Raw genomic sequence first — 21,647 nt, 5'->3', positions numbered from 1 at the left:
GTCTACAGAAAGCAGCTCCCAAAGCGCACAGGCTTATTAGGACCAGTGCTTATTTGACTTTCCGTGAACACCTTTCTCCATTAATCTTGAGTACCTACAATGGCACAGCATTATCCTTAATAACTCCATACACTTTTCTAAGCAGCTTGTAGAGTAGGGGCGGGGTATTTAATATTTCCAAAAGTGCTACATAATGTAAATAATGGATCTGTATGGTAAAACCTTGAAATCTTAAAAGCTTTAAATTCTTTCACCTATTCAAAGGCATTTTAAAGGGCAGCACAAAACCTAAAAGTCATAACATCCTTTTTCATGCAGCACAAGAATGAAAATCCTCGGTTGTTCAGCGTCCGTAAAGGCATGCCAGACACTTAAAACACCAGTCACTGCAGCAGCTTTCCAAAGACGCTACGTACGCCGTGTAGGTCTACAAAATGAAATCAGTTTGTCACAAGAACACTAAAGAATGACAAGACAGCATGTTGTTCTCCAAAATGATTTATGTGCATTCTCTATGCAATATTTGTTGCAGTGTAGTCGCATTATAATCAGAGGAACTGATTCCTGTCTTGTATATGGCTTAGCTAAGCCAATTATAAAGGGATTGGATATAGATGATGCTTTCTTCTCATTTTTATGCAGAAAAAATAATGTAATTCCACCACAATAAGGCTGCAGATGGTTATTAAAAATCATTGCACAACACATCATAACTAAGGAGTGGCACATTTGTATGCATGCTCCGATTTTTTTCTTTTTGGGAATAACATTATGAACTTACTCCGCGACCTTTAACGGCACAGGTGTCACACTGTCATGATGAGCAATTATGCAGGCGCAGCAAACATCATCTGTTTACTGGGTTGTCAGAAAGGAAAGAAACAGAATTGCACACGGCTTCTCATTCTGTCTCTTATTTCTGATTATCAGTCCAACCATTAATGGGCTTTTTTCGTGAAATTGTGTGGCTTGACCCACCGACTCTATGCTGGATCAATGCTCGTTAGAACCCCGACAAGTCAACAATCAGTCAAGTGCCTATTCATTACAAAACTGCAACAATTTTAAAATTATATATTGACAACTTAATCAGCTTTCGACTCAGTTACATCAACAAATATTTATATGAAATGCAAGACACCTCCAAAAGTCTACAGTCAGGAAAGTAAAACCTAATAAAGTGTGCAGCAGATGTCTGAAAGCAGGCTTTGTAATTACTGTAATTACACTGGGCTAGCACAAAGGTTCTTAAGTTAAATCGATTACATCTGCAGTTAAAGCGCAGGCAGGAGATAAAAGCAACCAACCCGGAAAAGTGTGAAATTAATAAGGCACAAAAAAAATACAATTAAGTACAACATGGCTGAAAGGGAAATGTGCTGTAGGCTGTCCAATATAGAGGAAAACCGTGGGTTGCGTGTCTCATCTTATCAGAATTAAATGATCAGACGTGCATGCAAAGCTGAAACATGTTTGAAGTGACCTTTTCCCTACGGATCACACAGCTGAATAAACATCAGCTAACTCTGACTCGCAAAGATGAGACATACCCACTCATCTGATACCATCACAGCGCCAAGTCACAGCAAGTCAATATCTACAGCCCACTGAATGCTCTGTGAACAAGCAGAGAGTAGCTGTGGAAGGTCATCTGAGGTTGCACTCACCTCTGGCTGTTAAAGCTGTGAACAAAGGACATGTTTGCTTCTTCATGGACCCAATAGACTACTTCTTGATTATTTCCAGCTTAATTTAAAGCTTAATAACATATTATTTAGACACTATGGTAAAATCAAGAATAAGATGCCTTCAAGGGCGGTATGATGGTGCAGCTCACAGGTCTTGGGTTAGAATCAAGCAGACAGCTGGGGCTGTGTTTGCATGTTCTTGCATGTGCGTGGGTTCTCTCCAGCTCCAAAGATATGAACAGGTTAGGTTAACTGGAAATTCTAAAGCATGAGTGGCAGTAGACTGGCAACCTGTCCATGGTGTATAGCAACTTTTGCTGGGATAGGTTCCAGCCCTGAATTGGATAAGCAGACGAAAATGGATGGCTGGATGGAAGTATAGAGAACTTTTCCTGGATTTAATTGTGTAGAGAAAAAAAAGACTCGGTTCCAAAAATCTTACATTAGCTCTCTCCTCTCTGTGCTAACACCCCCCATCACACAAGCACAGTCTTTATACAGCTCAAAATGTATCAGTGCTGACTTTTATCTTCACATTGGATTCAGTGCTTGCTCTTCCAGGTGAAACTCTTTTGCTTAAACCAGCAGCATGCCTTGCTTCCTGTGTGGATACTACTCACTTGAAACTGGCTTGAAACAATATTTGACCGGTTAGTCTCCTGTCACGGGCTCTTCTAAAGCCAGAAAACAGGAGGCCAGTTTCCTCTCAGATACAGTATGCAGGCTATTATGGAATATGGGGTCATAATAAATGACAAAAAACCCAACATGCATGCTGACAGAACATATTAAAGATGTCATGAAGGATAACAAAACTAAAACAAACAAGCATTGTATGATTGTGGCAAGACAATGCCGACTTCAAGTAATTTCATTGCATTTTCCAGTTAATTTTTTTCCATAAGTGTAAAACATTTAAACCATTTAATTGATCGGTATGCATTCAGCTTATATTAAGCATATTTTTCTTAATAATTAATTAGTTATTAAACAAATAAACCTTTGATTTTATATATTTCCGCTGGATTTTACTCAAAATGATTGCTTCCTGTTTATGAGGGCAAAGACTTGGTTTATGGAGTGTAGAATAAAGTTTTACCAAAGCTTGAGTCACCACATTATTTTAATAATTTATTCATTCTGAAAAAGAAACTTAATTAATGGACTCACTAACTGCGCAGTAATTGCTTTAAATGCGGCCATGGTAAATAAATTTTGAATCAATGTATAAATACTTATGAAACTTGTCAGTGTAATAGTAATGACATTGGAATAACATTGATTCAGTTTGATTATGTTGATTATGTTTTTCTTTTATAATTGATCGATCTAGTTATAGTTGACCAAGTGACAACAATGATGTTGAAAAGTTATGGATTCATAGCTGACTGGGAAATTAAAGCTATTATCAATTGGACTGTTCCAGATCACACCCCTCTCCATGTGGTACATCCCTTCTGGCCACCATTGAAAAGTAACTGATCTATGGTTGACCAGGAATTTATATTAAAATACGATTGATTTATAGATGAAAAGTCATGATATGAATATAGTTGACTGGGAAATTAAAGTGGTGCATCCCATCTGTCCACTAGTAAGATGATATTTAAAAATCCTGCACCCCAGAGATCTCCTCTGCATCAGGTAAGCATTCACTTATTTTTTAATATTTTAAAGGAGCCAAATGTATTTTTAGCCAATTATATTTCATATTTTGTCAAACACTCAGGACAGTGACACATATTGCAGATGTGTAACTGTCACCATGGTCATTATTAGGCACTTCAAAATGTCAATAACTGAAGTTTGCTTGCTAACGTAACTGCGCAGATTATGTTAGCTAGGATGAATTGTAGAAAGAGATATATATATATATATATATATATATGAAAACCTCAAATCTGAACAAAGTTGGCTTTTTCCTTATTTTTTTTCATACCCTATTTTCAGTTTTTGGTTTTGTTTTCTTTTTGTACATGGAGCCACTCAGCAAGTGGAAGCAGTGACAGTCTGCCAGGCTTTTACCTTCGGGCAGTTCACAGTTAGCATCCAGACCAGGTGGAGGCAGGACATCATTACGTAGGAGTGAATTCTTCAAAAATTATTGTCAACTAATCTTGATTTAATAAATGAAATACATTTAACTGGTGTTAAGTTGTCTGTTGTTGTTTATATTTTAGAGCCTAGTTTTTAATAGTACAGTCCAAAATGTTTCAATCAACATCATTGCACTATTTATCATAACATTAGATAAGTAAATATCATTATTCTAAGGTATTGTAAGGAATCTTTTTTTGTTTAATATCAGTTGAAACAACACTTATGTCCTCTTGCTCTTTAATAGTGACGTCCACATTGTTTCAGTATTAACTAAGGGTGCAAAAATGATCAAGACCAATATCAGATTTCAATGTTGATTCAACGACATTTAGGTTGACAGTATAACATTGATTTTACATACGTTCAATTATTATTTGCTATCTGGGTCAGCATCTCAAGAACTGTATATTTCACCAAATTGATACGCAGATCTGTGCGTGTGTGTAAAAAGCCACACTGATTGTTGTTTCTTTAGTGGGTACTTTTCTCATTTAAAAAAAAAAGAAAGAAAGAAATATCACGTCAAAGCTGCAAGAAAAAAATATAAATGCCAATACAATATTAGTATTTTAGTTAAATGCTTTAATGCACAATGAAAGCTACCCGCAGAAGTAAGTAAAATCAGTAATTCTGGCAGGTTCTGGTCCCGGAGGAATTGACATTTTACCGTGGTCAATACATGACAGCTGGCAAACAAGCAGGGCTGTTTTCACGCAGCGAAAACACAGGCTGAGGTTTGATCCATTGAAACCAATCAATGAGTTGCCAGAAGGTATGCTGAGGCATGGCGGCACCTGGACTGTGAAAGAGAGGTTCAGTGAAAAGTAGGCAACAACAAACAAAAAAATTCCTCTGCAGTACCGGCACACAGCAGCAGGCTATGATCCAGTGAGGTCTTTTTTTGTTTTTTTGACACCCCTCAGATGTCACCCCTTAATTAACTTGTCATGCTGATTTTAATTGTTACACTGTCAACATCAACGGTGAAACTAATTTGCTTGAACTATATAAACTCCGCTAATCTTGTAAGTCATATAAACAAACTAAAAGACAGATTGAATGAAGCAAGGCAATATTGTAGAAGTGAGTCTTGCTACCCAGCAGCCACCTTGGTCACACCCCTTGGTGGCCATCTCACTTCTTATTTGAATGAATCACTTTAACTTCGGTGTTCGAATCTAATCTTTGTCCTCTTTATCCCAGAATAAGGTATAGGAGCATTTCCCCCTCCTATTTCTACTTCTACACATGTGAAAAATTACACAGTGATAAGACCTTAAGAACACTGTTAAGAGTACAGTACCCTAGGAAAACAGCTAAGGGTGAGACAAGCACCATCTTTACAGAATATATTGCCTGTCTGGATTCTTTTCGAGCCACGTCTCTCTGTTATAATGTCACTGTTGTCATTAAAGCTTATGTCCTTATGAGTCCTGCTTTTACAGGCTGGATTTATCTATCCTGCAAATGTGATTTGAAGCAAAGTAGAAATGTTTACAGGTTCAGAAGTTTCCTTGCAGCAGTTTCCTGTCTTTGGAACAACACTTTTAATGACGTAATCATACAGAAGCTCAATGTGTTACTGGAAAGTGGCAGTCAAGGGTAAAAAATTCATTATCTTATTGAAGGATCTGCTTGCTTCTATATTAACTCAATGGGTGCATCTCCCTTTCCATCAGGGCGAGTGCTAAATACAGATCAAATAAACTAGGGCTTCTCCTTCTATATGAGGTAATTAATGGTAAAGTGCTCGCCAACTTTGATTGGAAGAGAATCTATTATCCGAGAGGATGCGTGGGGCGGGGGGGAGAGTTCAGTGTGACTTGGCCTTTGATCAAATAAAAGGGTTTTAAAGAGTCCAGATACTCTACATTGATTTAACATGACTTTTATTCAAATGGAAAAAAGGATAAGAACATCATAATCTATTTTCATATTGGCAACCATTCCACATATGTGTTCTCAGCAGTTATTATTATGTAGGGCGGATACCCTCTGCTTAATGAGATGGAAAAATCACCTTTAGGGCAAAGAATTAATGCCGTGTCTACAGCATTTCATAGAAACAAACTGTGTTAGTAATGACAAAGTAATTCTTTTAGGCTCAGCAGGTCACAAACTGATGGAGCTACACAATAGAAAGTGTGATGGCATGAAAGTACATACTGGTCCTGTTTATATTTGGGGTCCTTCAGGCCTTTTCTGTTGGCAGTAGTCACCAGGCACTTTGTCAGGCACACCTTGCTTGTACAGAGCTTTTGTTTACTTCAGAAGTGTTAATTCCTCATGGAATAGATTCAGCAAGGTCCTGGAATCACTCCTCAGAGATTTTGGTCCATATTGAGACGACAGCATCACGCAGCTGCTGCAGATTTGTCGGCTGCACATCCATCCATTTCATATTTATATACTTTTTCTTCAACTTACATCAAATAGCATATGCTTGAGTTATTCAGGGAAAAAAGTGGCTCTCTAAATCATTGTTCACATGGCTGTTGCTTGTGATCTCTCAGTGCTTTCCTTTTCTCTTCCGTTTCTCCTCATTCCCAAACTGGTTGTGGCAGATGAGCCCTCCTGCCTGAGCCCGGCCCTTGTGGAGGTCTCTAGTTGTTATGATGAAGTTCTTCACTTCAACCGTTTGACCAAATGGGATTTGATGACTGTTGGAGTTGTCTTGCTAATATTGAAGATAGACAACATTTGTTGTAAACTAGCCCTGTGTAATGTAAGATCTAAATAAACTGAATTCAGTGCTAAATGTTTAAGAGTTTATATCCAGTCAGGATCATTCAAGTTATTTTGTTCTTTTATATCTGGAAACTGACAAAACTATAAGCATTTCTGCACAAAGACTGCTCAGGCTTGGACTGTAGAATATTCATTGCAAACAGGCAGAGTGGGAGTGACCTCTCCATCAAAAACCTTGTTAGGTGTTTGCTTGTTTTATTATACTTGGCTGGCTGATCCACCTTATCCCACCCCTATGTGTTTTCAGGGTGGATCGCATTTGTTTTCCCTGAAAACACAGCAACACACACAAACAGGGCTGTGCATTAATGCCAGTTTGTATAGGGCTTTATGACTGAATCGACTAAGGTGGTACACTTGGATGCTTTTCAGAAACATACCATAATAAAGCAGCACACTAGCCATTCACAATCTTCTGAGGGACATTGATTCCAGCACTCTCAAGTTTTAAGCACCATTCTTTTTTTTTGTGTTTCTTTTACTTTATTATAGCGGTTTTGACTCACTGGTTTATGTATGACTTGCTATAAAATACCAAACTAACTATCCCGTGTCTCATTAAAACTGAAATCACACAACTCAACCAGAGAGTGTAATTCAAATAAAGTGCTCAACTTATATAAGAAGTGCAGAACAGTAAATGGGAAGGTCATGGACCTCCCAATTGGAAAATGCAAAGGACTGCCCTCTCTCAGCACCTCCATTCAGCTGCCTTTCAGTCTAATGGGTTTGCACAGTTTGCCATCTCTTCACAGTGAGAGGCCAAAAGGACTGAGGAGGGGGATTTAAAAGATGTTTTTTTTTTCTGTTTCCATTGTGACATGCAAGTATGGTCAAGGTCAGGTCATGTCAATAGATTGTGCTTAATATCATCAAAGACAGCCGTGCAGTATGTGCACATGCATACACACATATTCCAGTAAAAATCACTCAGTTTGAAAGTTCAGTGAGAAAGAAAGAGCGTCTTGCTTTAATTTTAAAGCGGTCATGACAGCAGCCTCAGTCCTCCTGCAATTTTCTTTTTTCAAATCCACATAAATAACAGTTTTGAATCCATCACTTAACTAATTTGGTATTTTCAACATGATAAAAACACCATTTCTTGCTAATTTGATGGTTGCTTTGACATTAATTAGCAGAGAAACTAGACAGCTATCACAGCCTTTTTCAGTGCCATATATTCCCTGTTTATGTCTGAGAGTGCCAATCTGTGTGCATGTACCTGTGTGTGCCTAAACACTCATGCACTTGGGTATGGCAGCAGATGAAAATAGTGTGCATTATGCTTGTCTAATAGGGGCTTTATTCACTTGGAGCAGCATGACTGTGAACTACACCAAAGCCAATCTGTTTGCTTGTCTGACTGCATGGCAAATGGAATTGCTGGTTCCACACTTTAATCAATCTCATCCGCAAGCCCTGTGGTGTGAACTGCCGAAGGAAGCGGAGGTGCTATCTTACATAATTAGAAAACCTTGCTCACGGAAGACCTGGTGACAAGAAACTGATTTCCTGGTGTCACATAATGTAATTATAAAGTACACACTCCAATCATAATGTGCGCGAGTGGACTGATGTGTTAAGTCTCATTAATCTGAGGCTGAATGCTGAGGCCGACGCCAGTGGCCTGTTAAAAGTTTGACAGTTTGACTTAATGCGTTTAGACAGCAGTTTATGCAGTTTCTGTTGTAACTAGTGGTCAGTAGAGAGGAATAACTATAAATGCAAATATCAGTGAGATGCAGTCAGTAATTATGGTAAAAGGATGGCTATAACAGAGCCTCTGATATGCGGAACAAACACTGCCTTTCTTTTCTAACTCTGTTGTAAACAGAACCCACAAGGTGGTATACAGAGATAGTAAATGAAGCCCTAACCTTAAGTTCTTGTCAACCATTTGTGATTTTTCTCTGCAGAACTTTTGCTACTTTTGGAGAAGAGTGGAAGTTGTCCTGAAGTTGAATAAAACACAATAGAAGTAGAACAAAAACAAAATCTCACAAAATACAACGGAAACATTTTTTGGGGAGACAATAACATGACTGACGTTTCCTTTGTGTTGTGTAGGAGGTAACGTATAACATATAATACTATAGATACATGTGTGCTATTAGCTTATCACTTCTGCACCTGTTCCATAACATTATTGTCTCCCCAAAAACATGTCCATTATGCTTTTTTTTTTTTTTTAAATTTTGCACCTATTTGCTGGTGTTTTCTTAAGTTGCCTGATTGATTTCTCAGGGTGACCTTTGAACATTCTTCTTTTTGAAGTTCCTGCTCTGTGGTTAGTTAGCCTGTGTTTTGCTTCTTCCATACTGACTATGGGCAATCGTAGCAAACAGCTAGCAACCAAAACCAATCGCAAAGAAAATTTTGGTGCAACACTCTCCTCCCGACCTCTTTTGTAGCCATTACCCAGCAGCATCTGGCAACCTCTAGCAATCTTTTACCAGGTGGTAAGCATATAAGCATACTGGAGGTTGCCATAGGATCATTCACTGGTCTGAACTGAGGCCTAACTAATAAGTTATAAGACTGAAAGCAATATGTTCAAAGTGGTAAAAATCATTGATAAAAATGTAAACATAGTTGCCCCTGTGTGAGTCTTTGAAAGTGACCAATGTGGCTGCAAAATCAATTGGAAATTCAAAAACTGTATTGTGGAACTTTCTATAATCTCAATAAGTTCAGTCATTTCCTGCAGATATTGAAAAAACAAGCTCATATTAATGAAAATGAGAGAGAGAGAGAGTGAGACAGATAGTACTCTGCAATTTTTGTTGTGAATATGAGAGGAAAGGTGACGACAGCTGTCTCATGTAATAACTGTTAACAGTATGTGGAAAACAAAACCTCTTACCATATCCTTTATGTTGTATGCACTCATGTTAACTGATAAATATGTACATAGAATCTGTGTGTGCATGTATAAATTATTCTTTGCATGATGTCCCTTTATTGAATTTCTGCTTCACTTCAGCTTATCATCAGTCAGCACTGCAGAGTCAAACTGCTTTAAAACAACAGCTACCTAAGTGCAAATGCACAACTAGCTGATGCAGTAAAACAAAGGATTTAGGAGCTGCAGAAGATTCTTCTAAGGTTTAAACAGAAACACTCCCAAATGCATGTACAAAATCGAATTATATTGAACACAAAAACAAAAAAGCATATTATAAACCCCCCCCCCAAAGATGCTATGTATGAGGCTTGAATTTGTAAACTAACAGATGAAAGAAAAGAAAAAAATAAATTATTATTTTGTGAACTTTGGCACAGATACATGGAAACTGCAGACGGACAAAATGCTGCAGATGTTGACATGAAGCACTAATAGAAGCTACCACCACATTTTCAGTCTCTTATTATTAATACATTAGCAACAACAGTGCAGCACAATGACATCGGATGAAATGAAAGCACAGAAGTTGTTTACTAAAGGGTTCCACCGACAGGCTGTGCCCATGTCAGCATGCTTACAGGAAATCCACAAAGCATAAAATAGAGTCAGCGGAGAATCTGTCACAGGAGCGCACTGATTGATGAAGGTGGACATGGCTAGGTGAGTCTGGGAGTGGCAGATGCCAAATGAGAAAAATGATGGTGAATAACTACAAAAACAAGCTGAACGGCTGGCTTGGCGTTACCATGTTGAGCTATAAGTTTATTCTCCTGCGTGTGCAGTCAAGTCTTTCACTTCATCCACTGGCATACTGATGCTGCTCTTTTCCAACCCAGTGGGACAGGGATTGAGCAAAGTCTGAAAGCAATTCATCAGCGCAAAGTAGCCTGCCCACTCTTCTTTCACTTGAGTCAGCTGAGCCAACACCAATGCCCCAATCAAGCAGACTAACAGCCATCAATTCTCAGTAGCTGCTGGCAAATATTTTAACTTTAGAATGTTTTATTTTTATGAGCATTCGTTGTCATGGAAAAACAGCAGGGAGTATGATTCATTGTACCCCGGCTACACTGGCACGGGTAAGTCTCCAACAACACTGAAATGTTCAGCATCTCTTCAATACATCCAAAAATTTGAAGTCCCTCAGAAAAAGGTATCTTTGCAGGGAGAAGTAACTGCTGCTTCACAGTTTTAATGTTGCCGTTTGCAAGACTGGTTCAAGAATGGTAGAGGAGAGGGAAATTTGTAATTTGAATATTTTCTTTTGCATTAATTAAAAAAGCAGACAGGCTCAGGCATCTTTCAAGGTGTTCACAATGCTCTTTTATGGACTTTCGTTCCACACCTCCATTCAATTTTGCAATGAAAGGCATAAACATGGGTAGTTTTGTGGCTGGCCTTATAGGAGTCACAGAGGCATACTTGTAGGAGTTTCCCTTTCAGGGCTCAAACTTTTGGGAGGAAAACATTTAAGTCAATCACATAAATGGGATTCGCAAGAGAGATTTGCAAGCATGCAACCGACTCCAAATTGTGTTATATTTAACATACAGACACAAAAACCGTGTCTTATTTTGCACCTGATACGGTTGTGATAGTTGCTACTAGGAGTGTTCATTTATTTTGGAATGAGAGGGGGAGACGTTATCAGAACAAGTGCCTAATTGGTGTGGGTGGATAGCTCAAAGCTATGAGTGTGTTGCCAAAGCTTTGGCCCTGTCCTGCAGATTTTCACTGAGTTCTCACCCCGAACATTTAGAGTCGATCCCTCACATATTTCTGCTTTGATTTTGTTTAAACAGCAGAATTTAACTATCAAAGGAAAGAGAGGAGGAAAGAAGAGGGAAACCCCAATACCTCTAAAACAAAGACATTTCCTGTCAGGGTTGGCTGTGTAGCAGGCAGGAGTTAGGCCCAAACCCAAGACTCTAGAAAGTTTAAACTATAAAGGACAGCGTTACTGCTGAACTGAAACTCAGTGGAAAGCAATCCAAGCCAAACTGCTACAACTCTTAAAGAACTACAAACTACAACGAAGGATACAGAGAGCCCAACAAAGGGCAAGGGGAAACTGACACAATAAATACACCAAGAGGATACTGAGGGAACAGGTAACTGGTGGGAGGACAGAGGAACTAACCCAAAGCACATGAAAAACAACCACTGTGAAAATAAAACAGGAACTAACGCACTCACAGACACACAGACTAAGACATGAGAACTTATAAGCAAACATCCCACATAGCAAAACTGGTATAGCCCGGATCTGGCCCACACAATGTGCTTACACATGGCCCACATACCGCAAAGAATGACGGCCCTTTGGTGGCCCAGATCAGGTTTGCCAGAGGTGGCCCACACATGGACCAGCACAAGGCCAGTTGCAGACACACTGGTGGTCCTGTGCTGGCCCATGTGAGGATTACCTCTGGCAAACCTGATGTGGGCCACCAAAGGGCCGTCATTCTTTGCGGTATGTGGGCCTTGTGTAAGATGTGTGCAGCCACGGGCCAGTTGCAGACACACTGCTGGCCCTGTGCTGATCCAGACCAGTTTCAGCTCTGGCCCCAGATGTCAGCCTAATGTGTACCTTAATCAAGCCATGTAATAACAACATGTGCTGTAACATAATAGTGCAAAAGTAACATGACAAAACTCTGTTCAGACAGTGAATGGACTGAGTCTTATATAGCCCTTTTTTCTACTCTCCCAGATTAATCAAAGCGCTCTATACAAAATGCCACAGTCACCTAATCACACAATTTCTCTAAACTGAGTGCTTCCTAATTACATTCATACTCTTGACATGCAAACTGGGGGAGCCAGGGATCGAACCGCTAACCTTCCGAGCAGTAGGTGACCTGCGCTACCTCCTGAGCTACAGCCACCCAGCGGTAAACATGAGTAAACCCTCACTAGGTTTTGGATAAAGTGTACACTCACAAACCTGTCAAACCTGCATTTGAAACGTTACCATAGCAGTATAGTATTGCAACATGGCATTTGGGTTTTCTAACTAAAATAGGAAAATAGGAACATAAATAGTGCCATCATTGCCAGACCTGGCCCACATCTGGTTGACATACACCCTGCCATGACACCAGTCAGTCAGAAGTGCCAGCTTGATGCCAGATCCAAGCCAGACCTGTTTTCTATGAGCCTGGGCCACATAAACCAACCATAATCGGGACAGATATGGGATGCCATCAGATGAACAGTCCCATCTACGCCAGGCCTGGCCCATATCTGGATGACATACCTCTTATCATGCCAGCAGTGCCTGCTTGACACCAGATCTGGGCCAGACCTGTCTGCTATGTGGGATGTAAACATGACTGACTGGGGAGAAAAGACTAACTACAGAGACAGACAGACACAGGGACACGACTAGGGGAACAGACAGGGATCACAAAAAGGGAACTACAAAAACTAATAACCAGAAATCATTTATGACATCGTCATAATACAACTTAAATCACTGGGTCAAAGACCCAGAATATGGTACTTCCTTGAATGTGTTTCCTTTTACAGTAAATATATGTGTTTGCATTGTTTCAAGTATTTTGCCACATTTCTACACGGTGATCAGTGTACAATGAAAAAAAGCATCTCCGTGTCTTTCCTGAACAGCGTACGGACACAAAGACTTTTATGCAGTTTCATTTTTCGCTTTTTTAAAATTCTCTCTAGGATTCAAGCTATTACATTGCCTATTGTAACTGAATGTTACAATATCACTTTAATGGCTTTAATAAGTACCTGTAGTCTCACACAAACTGGGACACTCTGAGGACACACACAGTCCCCAGCTATTTCTCATAGAAGAGTTCTCCCATATATCAAAAACATATTGATTTTCCTTCAGCCGCCTCTCTTTGATCTAAATTGCCATCCCATTTACGAGAGAAACACATCCGTAAAACCTGTGCTTACCCCACACCGTATTATTTTTCTGAGTGGATTACTCGCTCCTTCACACTCCCTCATCAGGTCAGGTTGAGTTTGACCCACTACTTTGCACTGCTCTCGGTAGAATGCCGATCGTTACTGAAATTAAATGGCTGCCTCTTTGTTTAAAAATTACCGTATCATTGCTAGAACACCTGCAGAACTTTCCACTCTACTTTCAATTGGCACATTTTTGCAACTGCAGAGGTGATGATGGCACGCTTAAACAGGTACTGGTTAGACAGTGAAATGCAAAGCAGGTTCAAGTAATAAGTCTGTGAGTTTTGTGGCTTCTCAGATGCAAAAACACTGCTTTTCTATCGATGTTTAATACTCTTGTAAAAACTGCCAGGTAAATAGAATTGCAGTTTTTCTGTTACAGCAGGAAGGTGCGCGTTGATTGGCTCATGCAGCACTATTATCATACAGTGCTGCAGATATTTACGCCTGCACCCTGATGTGCAAAAGCAGTGGGCTCACCTAAGTTAATGAGGTTGCTGTGTTTTTCATGCAGTAACATGGCCTGCAGTGTTGGTTCCCTTCAAAGGGCAGTGAAATAACTTAAAACATATTCTGCTTACACACCTATTGATAAAGTCTGTGCTGCTAAGAGTGGGAGTGACGTTCATAGGAGAGTTTTAACCATCGAGGTGATGGCCAATCACTCACCGGGGATGATGTGAGCAAATTCTAACCATTAACAGTAATAGCTGTGTCCTTAAACTTAGAGCTGACGCAAAAACAAATGTGAAAGACTAGTTACCCTTTGCTACTTTCAGCCTTCCCAAAACACCTTACTTACTCCATCAGACAAATGGCTTCAGAAGCCAACCGATCATAAGCTGGCTGACAGCTCTGTCACCGTCACTGCCATGAATGTGACGCTTCAACTGAATTCAGGAACCGGGGTTTAAGAAATGTTGAAGTGGTAGCAGTGGAATAAGGCTTTGAGGAAAAGGAGAAAAAAAACATTCATTCCTTCATGGAAGGATAAATCGCTCCGGGTTAAACATGATGACAGAAATAGAAATATGCATTCGGTAGTGTATTGCCAGCTTCTGTCAAAAGTCGGACACAACAGCGGAGATCATTCTGTAAAGGCTGTAGAGCCTGTGGAGGGCCATGACAAGAGTCAGTAATGCAAAAAAGAGGAAGAGAGACAGCACAGATAGATCAGTGCTCCACGATTTTTATGAATTCCTGTGCTGCTTTGATTCACGTATTAAGACAGACGTACATGACACACAACCACACAAAACACGACATGGGAATAAATATATTTTTCTTCCTTTTGATTAGACTGTACTAGCAGATTAAGATTTTAACCAACACAAATATGAGGCTTTGACTCAAATAATCTGTAACTTAGAAAATCAGAGGGGACAATATTTGACTATTAATAAATCAAACAAAATGAATGAATTTTTGAGTCTAAAAACTAAAATAGAACACAAAGGATGCACATTTGCGTACGTGTGTGTGTGTGTGAGTGTTAATGAGCCTTTGAACAGTCTCTTTTCTTTCTTTTCTTAGAACATCTCTTAACCTTTGCAAGTGCCTTCACACCTGAATGTATATTCAGTCTCTTGACTGCGGCAGCTCGACATTCACAGCAGAATAGCTGTGTGTCTGGTTTTCCGGTGGGGGCAAAGGAAAATTTAAACTCCATCACTTCAGAGAAAATGGCAGCACCTGGTGCTCATCCTAGGCTCCCATCAATTCTCAAGACAACTTCAATGAATTATGGCACTGTCTCCGTCCCTGTCTTTCATACAGGCATACGTGCCCATATGTCTACACAGACATTTACTTTATCCTCGCATAAATCACCGCCAGCTCATCAGTATCTGTGACACAGGCTGAATTAATTCAAAGTAACTGGCTCATCCCGTTAAAATGATGTTGAGCATGTGTGGAGGAAAGCCGGAAAAGAACATGAATGGTATTTTAGTCAAAATAAGTGAAAGTGAATGATCGTTAATGCTGAGCCTGAGAGTTAGACTGACAGACGCAGGAAGAGGGAAGAGGTTTTAAGGGAAAGCTGAAGACGGATAGAAATAGAAAAAGAGGAGGAAAGTGACAGGAAGTGATGGTGACAGAGGGAAAACCCTGGGCAGACCTGTTGCAACGAGCAACAAACTGACAGATCCTGTCAGAGACAGACAGCGAGACGGCTGACTGTTATAAACTGATGTGTACGGCGCAAGGATAATCTGGACGATGATGATGGTGAGGAGGAGGATGATGAGGGTTATTTTGATGAAAACAGCGTTGATGTGGCGGCTGTAGTTTGACTTCTGGACCCTGGGGATTGAATACAGGCAAGCAGACCGACTGGCAGGCAGGCAGGCAGTGAGCCTGGGGGAATTCCAGCTCTCAGTGGGTGTCATTACCTGTCAGTCAGTATATCTCCCTCAACAGGCCTGGGCTAGAAGATAGAGCCACTGGCATGTAATTGTCTGGAAGGTCAAGGAAGACCAGCAGACATTTAGATGAGTGGAAAGGGGAAGAGGCTAAGAAGGCAAATAGAAGACAGTGGCGTCGACAAAGGAAGAAGAAAGAATTTTTAAGACGTCATCTCCTGTGAACTAAATTAAACTAAAAGCTTGTCCTCTACTTAAAAACTACAGACACACACACTGCATCATATGCAGCAACAGTGTAAAATAATCGTCTTGTGTATTAACTGATACAGCATTTAATACCTAAGGCAACCACAGACACACTCAAACAGGCTGCTGACCACAAGCAGCCACATGCAAGCTGAAAAGAGCTTTTGCCATTTTGACATGATAGCTTAACCTGCTGGAAACTGACCTTTATTATTCCAATAGATTTCTTACAGTGGATGACAGGACCACTTCTTTTATAACAGTCCAATGTACCTTAGACAAGCTTCCTCTAACGCAAAGGTCAATCCAGACTCCAGTTCGGTACAATTATAGTGCATCTAGAATGGGAACAATCTGCCAATCAATTGATGAGCTTTTTTATTATTAGTTTACAATTATTGTGAGAGTTTAATAATCAGTTTGCTCTGCTGCTCTCTGTTTTTGTTTTGGAGCTTTAGATCCATTTGTTGGCGAGCATAATAAACAGTTGAAGATGAATGAGCAAAGACATCCAATTTTCTACCGCTCCTTTATAACCACTGTTTACCTCATTCAAGAACTCAAACAGAAGTTAAAATTAAACGTTTTGATAGTAAATCATTAACTTTTGGAAGTAAGCATGTGATAAATGACAAACACTACTGGTATACTATTTTATGCTGCAGTGGAAGCACCATAATCTCACAGAAAGGAGGCCCTGGGTCCTTCTGTGTGGAGTGTGCATGTTCCTTTTGTGCCTGTGTGTGTTCTCTCCGGGTACTCCTTCGTCCTTCCACAGTCCAAATTCATACATGTTAAGTTAATCAGTTATTCTAAACTGGCCATAGATGTGAAAGGCTTTCTGTCCATTCCCCCTGTGGTAGTGGGATAACTTGACCAGGGTTCACCCTCTGTTTTTGTTCTGTTTTTGCTGGGAACCCACAGTCCCGAACTGGACAAGCAGTTGAAAATGGATGGATAGCTACAGTTTAAATGTTGGGAAACCGGCATTTAGCTGAGGCTGAAGAAGTCACTTGGACGAGTGCTAAAATGCTTGAAAATGCTGCGTCCAGATGAACACAATCAACTTTTTGAGGTTTAAACGTTGTTTAAAGTGAGAGAAAATGACAATATCAGTTTTGTATTAGTGTGACCAGAAAAGTCAAATATCATACTGCAGACGCTGCTAGAAAAATATTATTTCAATTTAGTGATGAAGCAGAATTTTAGGAGAACATTGTTTTGGCGCAATTTTGGCAGTTGGTCTAAATGGGCAACTGTGATTTAGAAGCGAAAGCCCTCTTCTCTCTGCAGAGTCTGATTGGGAAATTGCTACAAACTGTGCTGCAGTTCTGTCTAAAATGGAGGCGTGTAGCTGAACAGCACACAGATCAGATGACAGGTTGACAGGATGGCCCCGGTGGAAGACAGATCCAGAAGCAAAGGATGCCACTTATGCTTGCACACTCCAGATAAAGTGGACAAAAATGACGCTAAGGTTTCCAAAGATATGGTCTGACTCTATATATAACATGCCAACACAGGTTTGCGAGAGGAGAACGATGATTGTCAGTAGAATAGACAGATTTCATTCATAAAGCCACACATAACCACAGGTGAACGGGAAAAAATACATTTTTATAAATATAAGGCTGTATCTTTGACAGCCTCTGATGTGACAGCCTGGAAAATGGTCAGAGATTCATCCACCCCAATGGGTTAACAGCACACACAGGGCCTGTGTTCATCCTGTTGCTTTAGGGCAATGTTCCAATATAATCCACCACGTGAAAATGACTTTAATAACCTTGCTTTCAATCACTCATCTCCCTCTTCCTCTCGCTGGCCCTCATTCTCTTCCTCTTTCTCTTTCTCAGACACACACTATGCAGCGCATGTCACATGTCCTCACTCTGAGTGATGGGCGCAACACAAGAAGCATCGATTTTTTATCAACATTTCAACAGGGCAGGCAGGGACACGGCTAAAGTCATGGACTCTATGAGTATCCATCACCGGAAGACACAAAACTAAAGCTCCTTAGGCCCTTCAGCAGGATCAGCACGGATACGTAGCGTAGCTCACAGTCCTATTTCTCATTCTGCCTCTCTTGCGCTGCTTTGCCTGTTAAACCTTCAAAAAGACAAAAAGAAATAAAAAAATAGCACAATCCCGTGGCCATGTTTTGCTTCTAATATTTTCTAAACAACATAGCATCCAAATTCATCTATGAAACCATCACTTAGATTAGATTATAAGCATAGTTTGAGAGAAAGACACTGGTGAGGTTTCTGAGGTTTCTCAGCGAACAGGATGTTATGAGAGATTCCAACTGGGCTTCGAGCTTTCCTCATGAGACTAAAAGAACTTTGGAAAAGACTACAAAGATAACAACAGTGAAGGGAACATAGAGATCCAGGAAGAAAAGACATGGAGAGATGTCTAGAGGGAGAAACAGCAGGAGAAGTAATTTGCGAGCTTTGGGGTTGAATTGAGTAAGAGCAGAAGGTATCTAACGGCGTTCAAAGTTTCCATAGACAAGCCTAATAAAACTCCAGGGAGAACAATGCTGGACTCTGCAACAAGTACAGTAGAGTCTGTCGTCACCACCCTCACCAGTAAATGTTGTAGTTCATACCTTTGCTTCTGCATCTACTAGAACCCATAGTCAGTGTTTCTGCTTTTACTTTGGTATGTAGTGCTTCAGCTGAGGGTCACCTCTGCCTCATCTGAACATCACATGGGACACAGAACACTGCGTGGGGATGTGACCACAGCACATCTGCACTGTTAACAAATACACAGGCACCGAGCTCCATACTGTAAATGAGGCTGGAAATGCTGAATAGTTGTCTAAGGTTCCTCGCAAAGGTTGAGCTAAAGCAGTGTATAGCGCTAGTTACAATGTAACTAGTAGACTCAAAGTGTTTATCACATTATTCTCTTGATGTTGAAGTCTGGTGCTGAAAACACTGCTTAAAGGGGGTTATGGGTGTGTATACACATGATCTTCTACTTCAGTGTGGGCGAAAGAGAAACAAAAAAGGTTGTATGCTTTGTGTCCATGAGGTTTTAAGAAGACCAGTGGATATAGAGCCCTCATGGGAGCCTCAGTTGGTGTACATATGTGGTTGATAAGGTGAGGGATCCAGGGACACTACTGGACACATGTGTGCAGGAGTGGGCGGTAATCCATGGTGCTTTCCTACAGGACTGCACTCTGTGTAATCTGAGGTAAGGAGATAGCAGAAATACAAGAGGGACAATCTTCGTTGACCCTGAACAGTGAGGGAGCTGGTGATGGAGAGCTGGGAGGCAAAAAAGGAGAGGAAAAAAAAGCCATGCAAACACACACACTAACACACACAAACACACACAAACACACACTCAATGGGACCCAGAGACCTGTCAACTGATTCAGCACAGAGCGAGTTAATAACACAGTTGGCTGCGCAGTGAAAATAGTCAAGCTGTCTGTACACACTTGATAGACTGCCATACTGGCCTACAGTCCCAGTTATATATATGTATTTGTGTTTAATTTTGCCTGTACTTTACAACGATGTCACTGATGCTGAGCTATGAAATGTGTCATTTCACCACTACGTGTACCCTGTCCTCCATTGCGTGATTCTTTCCTCACAGGGTATCTGATGACTGGATTATATTAAGATGCACAGTGCAGTAAAAGCATATCTGGGTAGAAAAACACATAATGGAACATATAATCAGTCACAGACTTGCCTCCCCAGGGCCCGGACCTCAACATTACTGAAGCAGTGTTGGATCATCTTGAGCAAGTAAAGAACAAAAAAGGCAGCCAACATCCAAAGAAGAGCTTTGAACGACCTTCAAGAATGCTGGAGAACGATTCCTGAAGGCTACTTGATGAAATGACATAAAAGCTAGCCTAAGAGAGTTCAGGCTGTGTTGAACAATAAAGGTGCTCACTCCAAACTCTGACTTTCAAGCTTGTTATTATTGAATCACTGAAACATAGCAAACTACATACAATAAGGCATATGAATTTTTCTTCCACCATGTTATAACTGATGAGGTTTCCTTTTGTCTTCATAACCCGCTATACGTGTTTTGTGGATTATGCTCAGAACTGGGAACATTCCTGGTACTGGTCCCTCCTGGGGCTAGTTATCTATTAGTCAAGCAGCGTTCCCTTCCGAACAAACATTTAGTAAATAAGTTTATACCATATGGGGGTGAATGACAGAAATAGAGCAGTAGGCAATGCCACAGATTTACAGGCGAGTGCACACATATGTGTTACGACACAGTCACAAGTGGAACCAGTGCACATGAACACACCACCAGGCATCTGTGTAGCCAGAGGTGGTGCTCAAGGCAAAGGTGGCAGCTGTCGATGTCTGTGCCATCTGATTCTTATGGCAGAGAGTCTGGCAGCAGCTGGGTCGCCGGTGCTCTGAGGGCTCGCCAAACTCTTCACTGTGAGCCGTGATCAGAGGTGAGGCATAATGGAGAGGGACTGGCAGAATGTGGTGTCAAGGGAGAAGAGTTTTGTGTGTGCTATTGTATGCTACTGTATGTATCTATGTGTGTGCATGGATGAAAATATGGCACAAGGCACATTGACCAAAGCAGGATGTGACCAGGCAATATTTTGTACTAGTACATTGTGATGTGTGTGTCTGTAAAAAACTGTATTTAAAGAATTAAATCTGTTTAATGAATAAAATGCCAAAGGTGCCAAATGTAATCAAGCTCAAAATAGTTTATCCGTATTTAGTAAATGACCGACGGGAGTGTCAGGCTGACCCCAGCAGAGATGAGAGGTGCTTGCTTTTCACCATTACTAATGGATTAAACAAAATAAACAAAAGTGGCTTCCTTCATTGTTTTGCTAATGTTGGTCCAGCACAATTTTCTGGAGCTCTGAGGTAGCCTAGGGCTACTGAAAAAAATATAGAAATTGGCCATATTGTTAGGTAAACAGCTGCATTTTTCTTTAAAACGTGCCCGTTCTCAAAAAGTTAACTTTATTTTTAGTTTTTTTGTTTGTTCTGCCTTTTTTTAAATAATTACAGTAACACTCAATAGTATACAGGTCAAAAATTTTAGTTTATAGCAACACTGCAAGCAAGTACTGAACACTCCACAAGATGCCTTTCCCTAGGACATCCACTCTCCCATTTTCACTGCACCTTAAGAGATGCTGTATCCCTGTTGTTGGCAATTTCTGCTCATAGGTCAGGCTTTTAGTAGGGGAGAGGTCTCACATACAGGGGGATATAGTGAACCTTCATGAAGCTTCCTGCTGTCAGGTGAAAATAAGTATCTGGGGTCTTCATATGCACGAGAGACACAACTTGATACCCTTTAACCTCCAAATGTCAACAGTTAAGGTTTGCTGTGCTAGAGGAATTGATCCATCTGAAATGCAGGAAAAAGGCAAGTGAAGAAGGGGCCAATGGGAGTTCCTCTACACCACTGTCCTCATAGACTAAACAGACAGAAATAAAACAGGAGAGGAGGGAAAAAAACAGCTGCTTGGGTGTGTGAAACTGCCTGGTAGGAACACTGAGCTTTATCTCATCACTAATCTCAGTTGTTCCTTGTGTTTTCCTGTGGTAATAGAGCAAATCCCAAACAAAGTTTCTGTGATGATCCAAAACCACGGCCAATAGCTTCAGC

General features: G+C 40.5%; 1 protein-coding gene across 1 annotated transcript in view; it reads right to left on the bottom strand.

The window, feature by feature from the left end:
• Window positions 1–21,647, bottom strand: part of grik4 (glutamate receptor, ionotropic, kainate 4) — a 320,489-nt gene that overhangs the window by 129,487 nt on the left and 169,355 nt on the right. The gene's annotated exons all lie outside the window — the stretch shown is intronic.

This window comes from Oreochromis aureus, linkage group 14, assembly GCF_013358895.1.
Source record: "Oreochromis aureus strain Israel breed Guangdong linkage group 14, ZZ_aureus, whole genome shotgun sequence".
Taxonomy (NCBI): domain Eukaryota; kingdom Metazoa; phylum Chordata; class Actinopteri; order Cichliformes; family Cichlidae; genus Oreochromis; species Oreochromis aureus.
This window is presented reverse-complemented; position numbering and strand designations above follow the sequence as displayed.